At 45.2% G+C, this 19052-nt stretch overlaps 1 protein-coding gene across 1 annotated transcript in view; it reads left to right on the plus strand.

Moving 5' to 3' along the window:
* The window catches only part of ABCC8 (ATP binding cassette subfamily C member 8), a 118165-nt gene that overhangs the window by 81377 nt on the left and 17736 nt on the right, over positions 1-19052 (plus strand). The window lies entirely within an intron of this gene.

Raw genomic sequence — 19052 nt, forward strand, 5'->3', positions numbered from 1 at the left:
AAAAGAGTGAAGTGGTCCAAAATGAGGTTGAGAACAGAACTTTTAAATTCCTATTTTGCATCTGTGTTCTCTAAGAAAGTAAATGTAACAACAACTGATCTTTACTGTTCTATTAAAGGAATAAAATAATCCACATTATCTGTGTAGAGATGGTGAGGGAACACTTAGCTAATTTACATAAATGTAAATCTCCTGGTTCAGATGAATTACATCCCAAGGTAATGAAAGAGATAGCAGAGGAAATTGCAGAACCACTAGCCAGAATCTTTGAAAAAATCATGGAGAAAATGAGAAGTCTCAGAAGATTAGAGAAGGGCAAATGTTGTCCCCATCTTCAAAAACAGAAAGAAGATGGAACCAAGGAATTATAGGCCAGTGAGCCTTACTTCTATACCAGGAAAGATCTTTGAACAAATTATTAAACAGCATGTATGTACATACTTGGCTAAGAATACAGTAATTACCAAAGCCAGCATGGGTTTGTACCAAACAAGCCATCCAAACTAAGCTAATTTCCTTCTATGATGGAATCACTGACTGGGTGGATCAGGGAAATGTGGTAGATATAGTATATCTTGACTTCAGCAAAGCATTTGATAAAGTATCTTATACTATCCTTTTTGAAAAAATGACCAAGTATGAAATGGACAAGGCTACGGTTAAGTGGATTCATAACTGGCTGAGTGATCGTACTCAGAGTGGTAATAAATGGTGGCACATCCAATTGGAAGAGTGTTTCCTGTGGGGTACCACAAGGCTCTATGGCCCCAGTGCTGTTCCTCATTTTTATAAATGATCTAGATAAGGGAACTGAAGGCAAACGAATCAAATTTGCAGATGATGCAAAGCTAGGAGGGATAGCGAACACTAGAGAAGACAGAGAAAGGATTCAGAAGGATCTAGATAAGCTTTAACAATGGGCAGCAACTAATAGAATGGTATTTAACAGTGAGAAATGCAAGATTCTACATTGGGGGCAAGAAAAACGAAAATGACATCTTCAGAATGGGAAGAATAAAACCAAGCAACAGCACGTGTGAAAAAGACTTGAGTATACTAATACATCACAGACTGCACATGAGTCAACAATGTGATGCAGCAGCAAAAAAGGCAAATACAATTCTGGGATGTATTAACAGAAGCATAGTCTAGATTACGTGAAGTAATTATCCCCCTCTACTCCTCCTTGGTCAGACCTCATCTGGATACTGTGTCCAGTTCTGGGAGGTATTAGGAGAAGCATAGAGTCTAGATCACATGAAGTCATTATCCCCCTCTACTCCTCCTTGGTCAGCCCTCATCTGCATACTGTGTCCAGTTCTGGGAGGTATTAGGAGAAGCATAGAGTCTAGATCACGTGAAGTAATTATCCTCCTCTACTCCTCCTTGGTCAGACCTCATCTGGATACTGTGTCCAGTTCTGGGAGGTATTAGGAGAAGCATAGAGACTAGATCATGTGAAGTAATTATCTCCTCTACTCCTCTTTGGTCAGACCTCATCTGGATACTGTGTCCAGTTCTGGGAGGTATTAGGAGAAGCACAGAGTCTAGATCACGTGAAGTAATTATCCTCCTCTACTCCTCCTTGGTCAGACCTCATCTGGATACTGTGTCCAGTTCTGGGAGGTATTAGGAGAAGCATAGAGTCTAGATCACGTGAAGTAATTATCCCCTCTACTCCTCCTTGGTCAGACCTCATCTGGATGCTGTGTCCAGTTCTGGGAGGTATTAGGAGAAGCACAGAGTCTAGATCACGTGAAGTAATTATCCTCCTCTACTCCTCCTTGGTCAGACCTCATCTGGATACTGTGTCCAGTTCTGGGAGGTATTAGGAGAAGCATAGAGTCTAGATCACGTGAAGTCATTATCCCCTCTACTCCTCCTTGGTCAGACCTCATCTGGATACTGTGTCCAGTTCTGGGAGGTATTAGGAGAAGCATAGAGTCTAGATCACGTGAAGTAATTATCTCCCTCTACTCCTCCTTGGTCAGACCTCATCTGGATACTGTGTCCAGTTCTGGGAGGTATTAGGAGAAGCAGAGAGTCTAGATCACGTGAAGTAATTATCCCCTCTACTCCTCCTTGGTCAGACCTCATCTGGATATTGTGTCCAGTTCTGGGAGGTATTAGGAGAAGCATAGAGTTTAGATCACGTGAAGTAATTATCCCCCTCTACTCCTCCTTGGTCAGACCTCATCTGGATACTGTGTCCAGTTCTGGGAGGTATTAGGAGAAGCATAGAGTCTAGATCACGTGAAGTAATTATCCCCCTCTACTCCTCCTTGGTCAGACCTCATCTGGATACTGTGTCCAGTTCTGGGAGGTATTAGGAGAAGCATAGAGTCTAGATGACGTGAAGTAATTATCCCCCTCTACTCCTCTTTGGTCAGACCTCATCTGGATACTGTGTCCAGTTCTGGGAGGTATTAGGAGAAGCATAGAGTTTAGATCACGTGAAGTAAATATCCCCCTCTACTCCTCCTTGGTCAGACCTCATCTGGATACTGTGTCCAGTTCTGGGAGGTATTAGGAGAAGCATAGAGTCTAGATCACGTGAAGTAATTATCCTCCTCTACTCCTCCTTGGTCAGACCTCATCTGGATACTGTGTCCAGTTCTGGGAGGTATTAGGAGAAGCATAGAGTCTAGATCACGTGAAGTAATTATCCCCCTCTACTCCTCCTTGGTCAGTCCTCATCTGGATGCTGTGTCCAGTTCTGGGAGGTATTAGGAGAAGCATAGAGTCTAGATCATGTGAAGTAATTATCCCCCTCTACTCCTCCTTGGTCAGACCTCATCTGGATACTGTGTCCAGTTCTGGGAGGTATTAGGAGAAGCATACAGTCTAGATCACGTGAAGTCATTATCCCCCTCTACTCCTCTTTGGTCAGACCTCATCTGGATACTGTGTCCAGTTCTGGGAGGTATTAGGAGAAGCATAGAGTCTAGATCACGTAAAGTAATTATCCCCCTCTACTCCTCTTTGGTCAGACCTCATCTGGATACTGTGTCCAGTTCTGGGAGGTATTAGGAGAAGCATAGAGTCTAAATCACGTGAAGTAATTATCCAATCTACTCCTCCTTGGTCAGACCTCATCTGGATACTGTGTCCAGTTCTGGGAGGTATTAGGAGAAGCATAGAGTCTAGATCATGTGAAGTAATTATCCCCTCTACTCCTCCTTGGTCAGACCTCATCTGGATACTGTGTCCAGTTCTGGGAGGTATTAGAAGCATAGAGTCTAGATCACGTGAAGTCATTATCCCCTCTACTCCTCCTTGGTCAGACCTCATCTGGATACTGTGTCCAGTTCTGGGAGGTATTAGGAGAAGCGTAGAGTCTAGATCACGTGAAGTAATTATCCCCTCTACTCCTCCTTGGTCAGACCTCATCTGGATACTGTGTCCAGTTCTGGGAGGTATTAGGAGAAGCATAGAGTCTAGATCACATGAAGTAATTATCCCCTCTACTCCTCCTTGGTCAGACCTCATCTGGATACTGTGTCCAGTTCTGGGAGGTATTAGGAGAAGCATAGAGTCTAGATCACGTGAAGTCATTATCCCCCTCTACTCCTCCTTGGTCAGACCTCATCTGGATACCGTGTCCAGTTCTGGGAGGTATTAGGAGAAGCATAGAATCTAGATCACGTGAAGTAATTATCCCTCTACTCCTCTTTGGTCAGACCTCATCTGGATACTGTGTCCAGTTCTGGGAGGTATTAGGAGAAGCATAGAGTCTAGATCATGTGAAGTAATTATCCCCTCTACTCCTCCTTGATCAGACCTCATCTGGATACTGTGTCCAGTTCTGGGAGGTATTAGGAGAAGCATAGAGTCTAGATCACGTGAAGTCATTATCCCCCTCTACTCCTCCTTGGTCAGACCTCATCTGGATACTGTGTCCAGTTCTGGGAGGTATTAGGAGAAGCATAGAGTCTAGATCACGTGAAGTAATTATCCCCTCTACTCCTCCTTGGTCAGACCTCATCTGGATACTGTGTCCAGTTCTGGGAGGTATTAGGAGAAGCATAGAGTCTAGATCACGTGAAGTAATTATCCCCTCTACTACTCCTTGTTCAGACCTCATCTGGATACTGTGTTCAGTTCTGAGAGGTATTAGGAGAAGCATAGAGTCTAGATCACGTGAAGTCATTATCCCCCTCTACTCCTCCTTGGTCAGACCTCATCTGGATACCGTGTCCAGTTCTGGGAGGTATTAGGAGAAGCATAGAGTCTAGATCACGTGAAGTAATTATCCCTCTACTCCTCTTTGGTCAAACCTCATCTGGATACTGTGCCCAGTTCTGGGAGGTATTAGGAGAAGCATAGAGTCTAGATCACGTGAAGTAATTATCCCCTCTACTCCTCCTTGGTCAGACCTCATCTGGATACTGTGTCCAGTTCTGGGAGGTATTAGAAGCATGGAGTCTAGATCACGTGAAGTAATTATCCCCTCTACTCCTCTTTGGTCAGACCTCATCTGGATACTGTGCCCAGTTCTGGGAGGTATTAGGAGTAGCATAGAGTCTAGATCACGTGAAGTAATTATCCCCTCTACTCCTCCTTGGTCAGACCTCATCTGAATACTGTGTCCAGTTCTGGGAGGTATTAGGAGAAGCATAGAGTCTAGATCACGTGAAGTAATTATCCTCCTCTACTCCTCCTAGGTCAGATCTCACCTGGATACTGTGTCCAGTTCTGGGAGGTATTAGGAGAAGCACAGAGTCTAGATCACGTGAAGTAATTATCCCCCTCTACTCCTCCTTGGTCAGACCTCATCTGGATACTGTGTCCAGTTCTGGGAGGTATTAGGAGAAGCATAGAGTCTAGATCACGTGAAGTAATTATCTACCTCTACTCCTCCATGGTCAGACCTCATCTGCATACTGTGTCCAGTTGTGGGAGGTATTAGGAGAAGCATAGAGTCTAGATCATGTGAAGTAATTATCTCCCTCTACTCCTCCTTGGTCAGATCTCATCTGGATACTGTGTCCAGTTCTGGGAGGTATTAGGAGAAGCATAGAGTCTAGATCACGTGAAGTAATTATCTACCTCTACTCCTCCATGGTCAGACCTCATCTGCATACTGTGTCCAGTTGTGGGAGGTATTAGGAGAAGCATAGAGTCTAGATCACGTGAAGTAATTATCCTCCTCTACTCCTCCTTGGTCAGACCTCATCTGAATACTGTGTCCAGTTCTGGGAGGTATTAGCAGAAGCATAGAGTCTAGATCACGTGAAGTAATTATCCCCTCTACTCCTCCTTGGTCAGACCTCATCTGGATACTGTGCCCAGTTCTGGGAGGTATTAGGAGAAGCATGCAGTCTAGATCACGTGAAGTAATTATCCTCCTCTACTCCTCCTTGGTCAGACCTCATCTGGATACTGTGTCCAGTTCTTTGAGGTATTAGGAGAAGCATAGAGTCTAGATCACGTGAAGTAATTATCCCCTCTACTCCTCCTAGGTCAGATCTCATCTGGATACTGTGTCCAGTTCTGGGAGGTATTAGGAGAAGCACAGAGTCTAGATCACGTGAAGTAATTATCCCCCTCTACTCCTCCTTGGTCAGACCTCATCTGGATACTGTGTCCAGTTCTGGGAGGTATTAGGAGAAGCATAGAGTCTAGATCACGTGAAGTAATTATCTCCCTCTACTCCTCCATGGTCAGACCTCATCTGCATACTGTGTCCAATTGTGGGAGGTATTAGGAGAAGCATAGAGTCTAGATCATGTGAAGTAATTATCTCCCTCTACTCCTCCTTGGTCAGATCTCATCTGGATACTGTGTCCAGTTCTGGGAGGTATTAGGAGAAGCATAGAGTCTAGATCACGTGAAGTAATTATCCCCTCTACTCCTCCTTGGTCAGACCTCATCTGGATACTGTGTCCAGTTCTGGGAGGTATTAGGAGAAGCATAGAGTCTAGATCACGTGAAGTAATTATCCTCCTCTACTCCTCCTTGGTCAGACCTCATCTGGATACTGTGTCCAGTTCTGGGAGGTATTAGCAGAAGCATAGAGTCTAGATCACGTGAAGTAATTATCCCCTCTACTCCTCCTAGGTCAGATCTCATCTGGATACTGTGTCCAGTTCTGGGAGGTATTAGGAGAAGCACAGAGTCTAGATCACGTGAAGTAATTATCCCCCTCTACTCCTCCTTGGTCAGACCTCATCTGGATACTGTGTCCAGTTCTGGGAGGTATTAGGAGAAGCATAGAGTCTAGATCACGTGAAGTAATTATCTCCCTCTACTCCTCCATGGTCAGACCTCATCTGGATACTGTGTCCAGTTCTGGGAGGTATTAGGAGAAGCATAGAGTCTAGATCATGTGAAGTAATTATCTCCCTCTACTCCTCCTTGGTCAGATCTCATCTGGATACTGTGTCCAGTTCTGGGAGGTATTAGGAGAAGCATAGAGTCTAGATCACGTGAAGTAATTATCCCCTCTACTCCTCCTTGGTCAGACCTCATCTGGATACTGTGTCCAGTTCTGGGAGGTATTAGGAGAAGCATAGAGTCTAGATCACGTGAAGTAATTATCCTCCTCTACTCCTCCTTGGTCAGACCTCATCTGGATACTGTGTCCAGTTCTGGGAGGTATTAGCAGAAGCATAGTCTAGATCATGTGAAGTAATTATCCCCTCTACTCCTCCTTGGTCAGACCTCATCTGGATCCTGTGCCCAGTTCTGGGAGGTGTTAGGAGAAGCATGCAGTCTAGATCACGTGAAGTAATTATCCTCCTCTACTCCTCCTTGGTCAGACCTCATCTGGATACTGTGTCCAGTTCTGGGAGGTATTAGGAGAAGCATAGAGTCTAGATCACGTGAAGTAATTATCTCCCTCTACTCCTCCATGGTCAGACCTCATCTGCATACTGTGTCCAGTTGTGGGAGGTATTAGGAGAAGCATAGAGTCTAGATCATGTGAAGTAATTATCTCCCTCTACTCCTCCTTGGTCAGATCTCATCTGGATACTGTGTCCAGTTCTGGGAGGTATTAGGAGAAGCATAGAGTCTAGATCACGTGAAGTAATTATCCCCTCTACTCCTCCTTGGTCAGACCTCATCTGGATACTGTGTCCAGTTCTGGGAGGTATTAGGAGAAGCATAGAGTCTAGATCACGTGAAGTAATTATCCTCCTCTACTCCTCCTTGGTCAGACCTCATCTGGATACTGTGTCCAGTTCTGGGAGGTATTAGCAGAAGCATAGAGTCTAGATCACGTGAAGTAATTATCCCCTCTACTCCTCCTTGGTCAGACCTCATCTGGATACTGTGCCCAGTTCTGGGAGGTATTAGGAGAAGCATGCAGTCTAGATCACGTGAAGTAATTATCCTCCTCTACTCCTCCTTGGTCAGACCTCATCTGGATACTGTGTCCAGTTCTGGGAGGTATTTGGAGAAGCATAGAGTCTAGATCACGTGAAGTAATTATCTCCCTCTACTCCTCCTTGGTCAGATCTCATCTGGATACTGTGCCCAGTTCTGGGAAGTATTAGGAGAAGCATCGAGTCTAGATCACGTGAAGTAATTATCCCCCTCTACTCCTCCTTGGTCAGACCTCATCTGGATACTGTGTCCAGTTCTGGGAGGTATTAGCAGAAGCATAGAGTCTAGATCACGTGAAGTAATTATCCCCTCTACTCCTCCTTGGTCAGACCTCATCTGGATCCTGTGCCCAGTTCTGGGAGGTATTAGGAGAAGCATAGAGTCTAGATCACGTGAAGTAATTATCCCCTCTACTCCTCCTTGGTCAGACCTCATCTGGATCCTGTGTCCAGTTCTGGGAGGTATTAGGAGAAGCATAGAGTCTAGATCACGTGAAGTAATTATCCCCTCTACTCCTCCTTGGTCAGACCTCATCTGGATACTGTGTCCAGTTCTGGGAGGTATTAGGAGAAGCATAGAGTCTAGATCACGTGAAGTAATTATCCTCCTCTACTCCTCCTTGGTCAGACCTCATCTGGATACTGTGTCCAGTTCTGGGAGGTATTAGGAGAAGCATAGAGTCTAGATCACGTGAAGTAATTATCCCCTCTACTCCTCCTAGGTCAGATCTCATCTGGATACTGTGTCCAGTTCTGGGAGGTATTAGGAGAAGCACAGAGTCTAGATCACGTGAAGTAATTATCCCCCTCTACTCCTCCTTGGTCAGACCTCATCTGGATACTGTGTCCAGTTCTGGGAGGTATTAGGAGAAGCATAGAGTCTAGATCACGTGAAGTAATTATCTCCCTCTACTCCTCCATGGTCAGACCTCATCTGGATACTGTGTCCAGTTCTGGGAGGTATTAGGAGAAGCATAGAGTCTAGATCATGTGAAGTAATTATCTCCCTCTACTCCTCCTTGGTCAGATCTCATCTGGATACTGTGTCCAGTTCTGGGAGGTATTAGGAGAAGCATAGAGTCTAGATCACGTGAAGTAATTATCCCCTCTACTACTCCTTGGTCAGACCTCATCTGGATACTGTGTCCAGTTCTGGGAGGTATTAGGAGAAGCATAGAGTCTAAATCACGTGAAGTAATTATCCCCTCTACTCCTCCTTGGTCAGACCTCATCTGGATACTGTGTCCAGTTCTGGGAGGTATTAGGAGAAGCACAGAGTCTAGATCACGTGAAGTAATTATCCCCCTCTACTCCTCCTTGGTCAGACCTCATCTGGATACTGTGTCCAGTTCTGGGAGGTATTAGGAGAAGCATAGAGTCTAGATCACGTGAAGTAATTATCTCCCTCTACTCCTCCATGGTCAGACCTCATCTGCATACTGTGTCCAATTGTGGGAGGTATTAGGAGAAGCATAGAGTCTAGATCATGTGAAGTAATTATCTCCCTCTACTCCTCCTTGGTCAGATCTCATCTGGATACTGTGTCCAGTTCTGGGAGGTATTAGGAGAAGCATAGAGTCTAGATCACGTGAAGTAATTATCCCCTCTACTCCTCCTTGGTCAGACCTCATCTGGATACTGTGTCCAGTTCTGGGAGGTATTAGGAGAAGCATAGAGTCTAGATCACGTGAAGTAATTATCCTCCTCTACTCCTCCTTGGTCAGACCTCATCTGGATACTGTGTCCAGTTCTGGGAGGTATTAGCAGAAGCATAGAGTCTAGATCACGTGAAGTAATTATCCCCTCTACTCCTCCTAGGTCAGATCTCATCTGGATACTGTGTCCAGTTCTGGGAGGTATTAGGAGAAGCACAGAGTCTAGATCACGTGAAGTAATTATCCCCCTCTACTCCTCCTTGGTCAGACCTCATCTGGATACTGTGTCCAGTTCTGGGAGGTATTAGGAGAAGCATAGAGTCTAGATCACGTGAAGTAATTATCTCCCTCTACTCCTCCATGGTCAGACCTCATCTGGATACTGTGTCCAGTTCTGGGAGGTATTAGGAGAAGCATAGAGTCTAGATCATGTGAAGTAATTATCTCCCTCTACTCCTCCTTGGTCAGATCTCATCTGGATACTGTGTCCAGTTCTGGGAGGTATTAGGAGAAGCATAGAGTCTAGATCACGTGAAGTAATTATCCCCTCTACTCCTCCTTGGTCAGACCTCATCTGGATACTGTGTCCAGTTCTGGGAGGTATTAGGAGAAGCATAGAGTCTAGATCACGTGAAGTAATTATCCTCCTCTACTCCTCCTTGGTCAGACCTCATCTGGATACTGTGTCCAGTTCTGGGAGGTATTAGCAGAAGCATAGTCTAGATCATGTGAAGTAATTATCCCCTCTACTCCTCCTTGGTCAGACCTCATCTGGATCCTGTGCCCAGTTCTGGGAGGTGTTAGGAGAAGCATGCAGTCTAGATCACGTGAAGTAATTATCCTCCTCTACTCCTCCTTGGTCAGACCTCATCTGGATACTGTGTCCAGTTCTGGGAGGTATTAGGAGAAGCATAGAGTCTAGATCACGTGAAGTAATTATCTCCCTCTACTCCTCCATGGTCAGACCTCATCTGCATACTGTGTCCAGTTGTGGGAGGTATTAGGAGAAGCATAGAGTCTAGATCATGTGAAGTAATTATCTCCCTCTACTCCTCCTTGGTCAGATCTCATCTGGATACTGTGTCCAGTTCTGGGAGGTATTAGGAGAAGCATAGAGTCTAGATCACGTGAAGTAATTATCCCCTCTACTCCTCCTTGGTCAGACCTCATCTGGATACTGTGTCCAGTTCTGGGAGGTATTAGGAGAAGCATAGAGTCTAGATCACGTGAAGTAATTATCCTCCTCTACTCCTCCTTGGTCAGACCTCATCTGGATACTGTGTCCAGTTCTGGGAGGTATTAGCAGAAGCATAGAGTCTAGATCACGTGAAGTAATTATCCCCTCTACTCCTCCTTGGTCAGACCTCATCTGGATACTGTGCCCAGTTCTGGGAGGTATTAGGAGAAGCATGCAGTCTAGATCACGTGAAGTAATTATCCTCCTCTACTCCTCCTTGGTCAGACCTCATCTGGATACTGTGTCCAGTTCTGGGAGGTATTTGGAGAAGCATAGAGTCTAGATCACGTGAAGTAATTATCTCCCTCTACTCCTCCTTGGTCAGATCTCATCTGGATACTGTGCCCAGTTCTGGGAAGTATTAGGAGAAGCATCGAGTCTAGATCACGTGAAGTAATTATCCCCCTCTACTCCTCCTTGGTCAGACCTCATCTGGATACTGTGTCCAGTTCTGGGAGGTATTAGCAGAAGCATAGAGTCTAGATCACGTGAAGTAATTATCCCCTCTACTCCTCCTTGGTCAGACCTCATCTGGATCCTGTGCCCAGTTCTGGGAGGTATTAGGAGAAGCATAGAGTCTAGATCACGTGAAGTAATTATCCCCTCTACTCCTCCTTGGTCAGACCTCATCTGGATCCTGTGTCCAGTTCTGGGAGGTATTAGGAGAAGCATAGAGTCTAGATCACGTGAAGTAATTATCCCCTCTACTCCTCCTTGGTCAGACCTCATCTGGATACTGTGTCCAGTTCTGGGAGGTATTAGGAGAAGCATAGAGTCTAGATCACGTGAAGTAATTATCCTCCTCTACTCCTCCTTGGTCAGACCTCATCTGGATACTGTGTCCAGTTCTGGGAGGTATTAGGAGAAGCATAGAGTCTAGATCACGTGAAGTAATTATCCCCTCTACTCCTCCTAGGTCAGATCTCATCTGGATACTGTGTCCAGTTCTGGGAGGTATTAGGAGAAGCACAGAGTCTAGATCACGTGAAGTAATTATCCCCCTCTACTCCTCCTTGGTCAGACCTCATCTGGATACTGTGTCCAGTTCTGGGAGGTATTAGGAGAAGCATAGAGTCTAGATCACGTGAAGTAATTATCTCCCTCTACTCCTCCATGGTCAGACCTCATCTGGATACTGTGTCCAGTTCTGGGAGGTATTAGGAGAAGCATAGAGTCTAGATCATGTGAAGTAATTATCTCCCTCTACTCCTCCTTGGTCAGATCTCATCTGGATACTGTGTCCAGTTCTGGGAGGTATTAGGAGAAGCATAGAGTCTAGATCACGTGAAGTAATTATCCCCTCTACTACTCCTTGGTCAGACCTCATCTGGATACTGTGTCCAGTTCTGGGAGGTATTAGGAGAAGCATAGAGTCTAAATCACGTGAAGTAATTATCCCCTCTACTCCTCCTTGGTCAGACCTCATCTGGATACTGTGTCCAGTTCTGGGAGGTATTAGGAGAAGCATAGAGTCTAGATCACGTGAAGTAATTATCCTCCTCTACTCCTCCTTGGTCAGACCTCATCTGGATACTGTGTCCAGTTCTGGGAGGTATTAGGAGAAGCATAGAGTCTAGATCACGTGAAGTAATTATCCCCTCTACTCCTCCTAGGTCAGATCTCATCTGGATACTGTGTCCAGTTCTGGGAGGTATTAGGAGAAGCACAGAGTCTAGATCACGTGAAGTAATTATCCCCCTCTACTCCTCCTTGGTCAGACCTCATCTGGATACTGTGTCCAGTTCTGGGAGGTATTAGGAGAAGCATAGAGTCTAGATCACGTGAAGTAATTATCTCCCTCTACTCCTCCATGGTCAGACCTCATCTGGATACTGTGTCCAGTTCTGGGAGGTATTAGGAGAAGCATAGAGTCTAGATCATGTGAAGTAATTATCTCCCTCTACTCCTCCTTGGTCAGATCTCATCTGGATACTGTGTCCAGTTCTGGGAGGTATTAGGAGAAGCATAGAGTCTAGATCACGTGAAGTAATTATCCCCTCTACTCCTCCTTGGTCAGACCTCATCTGGATACTGTGTCCAGTTCTGGGAGGTATTAGGAGAAGCATAGAGTCTAGATCACGTGAAGTAATTATCCTCCTCTACTCCTCCTTGGTCAGACCTCATCTGGATACTGTGTCCAGTTCTGGGAGGTATTAGCAGAAGCATAGAGTCTAGATCACGTGAAGTAATTATCCCCTCTACTCCTCCTTGGTCAGACCTCATCTGGATCCTGTGCCCAGTTCTGGGAGGTATTAGGAGAAGCATGCAGTCTAGATCACGTGAAGTAATTATCCTCCTCTACTCCTCCTTGGTCAGACCTCATCTGGATACTGTGTCCAGTTCTGGGAGGTATTAGGAGAAGCATAGAGTCTAGATCACGTGAAGTAATTATCTCCCTCTACTCCTCCATGGTCAGACCTCATCTGCATACTGTGTCCAGTTGTGGGAGGTATTAGGAGAAGCATAGAGTCTAGATCATGTGAAGTAATTATCTCCCTCTACTCCTCCTTGGTCAGATCTCATCTGGATACTGTGTCCAGTTCTGGGAGGTATTAGGAGAAGCATAGAGTCTAGATCACGTGAAGTAATTATCCCCTCTACTCCTCCTTGGTCAGACCTCATCTGGATACTGTGTCCAGTTCTGGGAGGTATTAGGAGAAGCATAGAGTCTAGATCACGTGAAGTAATTATCCTCCTCTACTCCTCCTTGGTCAGACCTCATCTGGATACTGTGTCCAGTTCTGGGAGGTATTAGGAGAAGCATAGAGTCTAGATCACGTGAAGTAATTATCCCCTCTACTCCTCCTTGGTCAGACCTCATCTGGATACTGTGCCCAGTTCTGGGAGGTATTAGGAGAAGCATGCAGTCTAGATCACGTGAAGTAATTATCCTCCTCTACTCCTCCTTGGTCAGACCTCATCTGGATACTGTGTCCAGTTCTGGGAGGTATTAGGAGAAGCATAGAGTCTAGATCACGTGAAGTAATTATCTCCCTCTACTCCTCCTTGGTCAGATCTCATCTGGATACTGTGCCCAGTTCTGGGAAGTATTAGGAGAAGCATCGAGTCTAGATCACGTGAAGTAATTATCCCCCTCTACTCCTCCTTGGTCAGACCTCATCTGGATACTGTGTCCAGTTCTGGGAGGTATTAGCAGAAGCATAGAGTCTAGATCACGTGAAGTAATTATCCCCTCTACTCCTCCTTGGTCAGACCTCATCTGGATCCTGTGCCCAGTTCTGGGAGGTATTAGGAGAAGCATAGAGTCTAGATCACGTGAAGTAATTATCCCCTCTACTCCTCCTTGGTCAGACCTCATCTGGATACTGTGTCCAGTTCTGGGAGGTATTAGGAGAAGCATAGAGTCTAGATCACGTGAAGTAATTATCCTCCTCTACTCCTCCTTGGTCAGACCTCATCTGGATACTGTGTCCAGTTCTGGGAGGTATTAGGAGAAGCATAGAGTCTAGATCACGTGAATAATTATCCCCTCTACTCCTCCTAGGTCAGATCTCATCTGGATACTGTGTCCAGTTCTGGGAGGTATTAGGAGAAGCACAGAGTCTAGATCACGTGAAGTAATTATCCCCCTCTACTCCTCCTTGGTCAGACCTCATCTGGATACTGTGTCCAGTTCTGGGAGGTATTAGGAGAAGCATAGAGTCTAGATCACGTGAAGTAATTTTCTCCCTCTACTCCTCCATGGTCAGACCTCATCTGCATACTGTGTCCAGTTGTGGGAGGTATTAGGAGAAGCATAGAGTCTAGATCATGTGAAGTAATTATCTCCCTCTACTCCTCCTTGGTCAGATCTCATCTGGATACTGTGTCCAGTTCTGGGAGGTATTAGGAGAAGCATAGATTCTAGATCACGTGAAGTAATTATCCCCTCTACTCCTCCTTGGTCAGACCTCATCTGGATACTGTGTCCAGTTCTGGGAGGTATTAGGAGAAGCATAGAGTCTAGATCACGTGAAGTAATTTTCTCCCTCTACTCCTCCATGGTCAGACCTCATCTGCATACTGTGTCCAGTTGTGGGAGGTATTAGGAGAAGCATAGAGTCTAGATCATGTGAAGTAATTATCTCCCTCTACTCCTCCTTGGTCAGACCTCATCTGGATACTGTGTCCAGTTCTGGGAGGTATTAGGAGAAGCATAGAGTCTAGGTCACGTGAAGTCATTATCCTCCTCTACTCCTCCTTGGTCAGACCTCATCTGGATACTGTGTCCAGTTCTGGGAGGTATTAGGAGAAGCATAGAGTCTAGATCACGTGAAGTAATTATCCTCCTCTACTCCTCCTTGGTCAGACCTCATCTGGATACTGTGTCCAGTTCTGGGAGGTATTAGCAGAAGCATAGAGTCTAGATCACGTGAAGTAATTATCCCCTCTACTCCTCCTTGGTCAGACCTCATCTGGATACTGTGCCCAGTTCTGGGAGGTATTAGGAGAAGCATGCAGTCTAGATCACGTGAAGTAATTATCCTCCTCTGCTCCTCCTTGGTCAGACCTCATCTGGATACTGTGTCCAGTTCTGGGAGGTATTAGGAGAAGCACAGAGTCTAGATCACGTGAAGTAATTATCCTCCTCTACTCCTCCTTGGTCAGACCTCATCTGGATACTGTGTCCAGTTCTGGGAGGTATTAGGAGAAGCACAGAGTCTAGATCACGTGAAGTAATTATCTCCCTCTACTCCTCCATGGTCAGACCTCATCTGCATACTGTGTCCATTTGTGGGAGGTATTAGGAGAAGCATAGAGTCTAGATCATGTGAAGTAATTATCCCCCTCTACTCCTCTTTGGTCAGACCTCATCTGGATACTGTGTCCAGTTCTGGGAGGTATTAGGAGAAGCATAGAGTCTAGGTCACGTGAAGTCATTATCCTCCTCTACTCCTCCTTGGTCAGACCTCATCTGGATACTGTGTCCAGTTCTGGGAGGTATTAGGAGAAGCATAGAGTCTAGATCACGTGAAGTCATTATCCCCTCTACTCCTCCTTGGTCAGACCTCATCTGGATGCTGTGTCCAGTTCTGGGAGGTATTAGGAGATGCATAGAGTCTAGATCACATGAAGTAATTATCTCCCTCTACTCCTCTTTGGTCAGACCTCATCTGGATACTGTGTCCAGTTCTGGGAGGTATTAGGAGAAGCATAGAGTCTAGATCACGTGAAGTAATTATCCCCCTCTACTCCTCCTTGGTTAGACCTCATCTGGATACAGTGTCCAGTTCTGGGAGGTATTAGGAGAAGCATAGAGTCTAGATCACGTGAAGTAATTATCCCCTCTACTCCTCCTTGGTTAGACCTTATCTGGATACTGTGTCCAGTTCTGGGAGGTATTAGGAGAAGCATAGAGTCTAGATCACGTGAAGTAATTATCCCCTCTACTCCTCCTTGGTTAGACCTTATCTGGATACTGTGTCCAGTTCTGGGAGGTATTAGGAGAAGCATAGAGTCTAGATCACGTGAAGTAATTATCCCTCTACTCCTCCTTGGTCAGACCTCATCTGGATACTGTGTCCAGTTCTGGGAGGTGTTAGGAGAAGCACAGAGTCTAGATCACGTGAAGTAATTATCCCCTCTACTCCTCCTTGGTCAGACCTCATCTGGATGCTGTGTCCAGTTCTGGGAGGTATTAGGAGAAGCATAGAGTCTAGATCATGTGAAGTAATTATCTCCCTCTACTCCTCTTTGGTCAGACCTCATCTGGATGCTGTGTCCAGTTCTGGGAGGTATTAGGAGAAGCATAGAGTCTAGATCACGTGAAGTAATTATCCCCCTCTACTCCTCCTTGGTCAGACCTCATCTGGATACTGTGTCCAGTTCTGGGAGGTATTAAGAGAAGCATAGAGTCTAGATCACGTGAAGTAATTATCCCCTCTACTCCTCCTTGGTCAGACCTCATCTGGATACTGTGTCCAGTTCTGGGAGGTATTAGGAGAAGCATAGAGTCTAGATCACGTGAAGTAATTATCCCCTCTACTCCTCTTTGGTCAGACCTCATCTGGATGCTGTGTCCAGTTCTGGGAGGTATTAGGAGAAGCATAGAGTCTAGATCACGTGAAGTAATTATCCCCCTCTACTCCTCCTTGGTCAGACCTCATCTGGATACTGTGTCCAGTTCTGGGAGGTATTAGGAGAAGCATAGAGTCTAGATCACGTGAAGTAATTATCCCCTCTACTCCTCCTTGGTCAGACCTCATCTGGATACTGTGTCCAGTTCTGGGAGGTATTAGGAGAAGCATAGAATCTAGATCACGTGAAGTCATTATCCCCTCTACTTCTCCTTGGTCAGACCTCATCTGGATACTGTGTCCAGTTCTGGGAGGTATTAGGAGAAGCATAGAGTCTAGATCACGTGAAGTAATTATCCCCTCTACTCCTCCTTGGTTAGACCTCATCTGGATACTGTGCCCAGTTCTGGGAGGTATTAGGAGAAGCATAGAGTCTAGATCACGTGAAGTAATTATCCCCTCTACTCCTCCTTGGTTAGACCTCATCTGGATACTATGTCCAGTTCTGGGAGGTATTAGGAGAAGCATAGAGTCTAGATCACGTGAAGTAATTATCCCCCTCTACTCCTCCTTGGTCAGACCTCATCTGGATACTGTGTCCAGTTCTGGGAGGTATTAGGAGAAGCATAGAGTCTAGATCACGTGAAGTAATTATCCTCCTCTACTCCTCCTTGGTCAGACCTTATCTGGATACTGTGTCCAGTTCTGGGCACCACATTGTAAAAAAGACATCGAAAAACTGGAGCAAGTTAGGAGTAGAGCAACCAGAATGATGACTGGTCTGCAAACTATGTCCTACGAGGAACTTTTAAAGGATCTGGGAATGTTTAGCTGCAAAAAAGAAGACTGAGAGGAGACTTATGATAGACAAATGTTTTTTGCCTCACTGTTATTATAATGGAGAACCGTTCACAATGATAATGTAGTGTCGCTCCAGGACACGCGCTAACTAACGGTAAATCAAATAGTGAAAGAATTCCAGGTGCCGACAACGTGCATAAAATTATTTCCAAACTCTATTCATGATGACAGACAGAGGACCGCTCCGATGCGTTTCTGGCACGAGCTGCCCTTGATCACGGAGCATATCCTAACATCAGGTCACAATATTTCAAACAATCACTGACCAATCACAAAGCTGAAGAAAACCACATGAGGTGTGAATAACATTCAAAAACATTAATTAATTTCTGCACAATATGAACATTAATAAATGAACACAGGATCGTTTCTAAGGTTCATCCCTTTCGGTTGTTTGGGATCTCATTGAATTATCTAGAAGGCTTCTCTAAGAAGCAGTTTTTTTCTCCAGTTTCCACCCCTACTTGGACGCTCGACAGTCTCAATGCCAAAAAAGGGACGTCCTCGAATATTTCCTTTTTGTGTCTCTAAAAACTGTTTTGTTCCTCTTGAATAAGTTTTATGTTTATTGTTTATATTTTGTAAATATTGAGAATTATTTTCTTCATTTGCGCATTTATTAAGCGTTTTCAATACTACTCCTCTTATATCCTTGATTTTTTTAGTCTCGCTTTTATATTTCTTCATAAAATGATTTTTTCATTTGAACATATTCTTTTAGCTGTAATAAACTCTCCATAGAGGATGTCATTAATTGTATGGGCTGTCACGCAAGGTGTGGGAAAGACTAAGTGCAACACGAAGGGAAGAGGGGAAAGGAGCCAAGACACTAGGGAAAGGGGGAGTGGAGACCTCCTAAGCTGATCTGATATCACCCTGTCTCACCTAACGCCCCTATATTGGTTCCTCACCAATCGCCGCACAGGAACCTAAACCCTGTATTTCCCTAGAGCTTGGCCCTGGATAGGGAAAAGAGGGATGAGTACTAGTCAGTCCCCACTAACAACTAAAGACAACAAGGGAGACAAACATGAGGGAAAGTAACTTAGCTTGAGCCGACTTCAGAGAGATTACACCACACGTCTTCCTAACACAAGAGAGCATGTAAGCAGACTGCAAAGCTCCAAGTCTTCACAAGGGAACATGTGAATATCACCGGCACCTCCGTGTAGCAAACAGAAAGTATTTAAACACCCAGGCCTGGGTGTCAATTAGCAGGAGGGAGGTAGCCGCTGGGTCCTAGAGTGAGACAGATCTAAGAAAGTGTCTGTAATGCCAAACAAAGAGATCTTCTGCAACCAACTGCAGGGCGACTGTCTGTCACATCTGACACACCTGTGACATGGGCGGGGTTACAGCTGTCAGCGCGAAGTGTGGTATTGCCACTGACACTCTTACAGCGCATTCTACAATCTGTTACTTGACTTCAAATTCCCTTCTAGAGTAAGGTCAAGAAAATTCATTTTTTTATTCGAACCTGAAAATGTAAATGTAAGATTAACATTAGTGATGAGCGAGCATGCTCGTTTAACCCTTTAAACGAGCCCGCACGGGTACTCGCCGAGTAGTTTCGGCGTGCTCTGTATTTCAGTAACCGCTGCCGCAGCTGCATGTGTCGCATCTGTTAGACAGCTGTGACACATGCAGGGATAGCCTGTCAAACACTACCTCGCTCATCACTAATTAACATCATTGTTCTTCAAATATTGTATAAAACTAGATGTGGGCGATGTGTCACCATTCCTGATGATTAACACATCCTTAGTCTCATTTGCACAAGGAAAGACTAGAAGCAATGGGATGAAACTGAAAGGGAGGAGACACAGATTAGATATTAGAAAATCTTTTTGACAGCGAGGTCATCAATGAGTGGAACAGGCGGCCACGAGAGGTGGTGAGTTCCCCTTCAATGGACGTCTTCAGAGGCTGGACAGATATCTGTCTGAGATGATTT

This window comes from Phyllobates terribilis, unplaced genomic scaffold (genome assembly GCF_046119375.1).
Source record: "Phyllobates terribilis strain yellow unplaced genomic scaffold, ASM4611937v1 Scaffold_13__5_contigs__length_258822181, whole genome shotgun sequence".
Taxonomy (NCBI): domain Eukaryota; kingdom Metazoa; phylum Chordata; class Amphibia; order Anura; family Dendrobatidae; genus Phyllobates; species Phyllobates terribilis.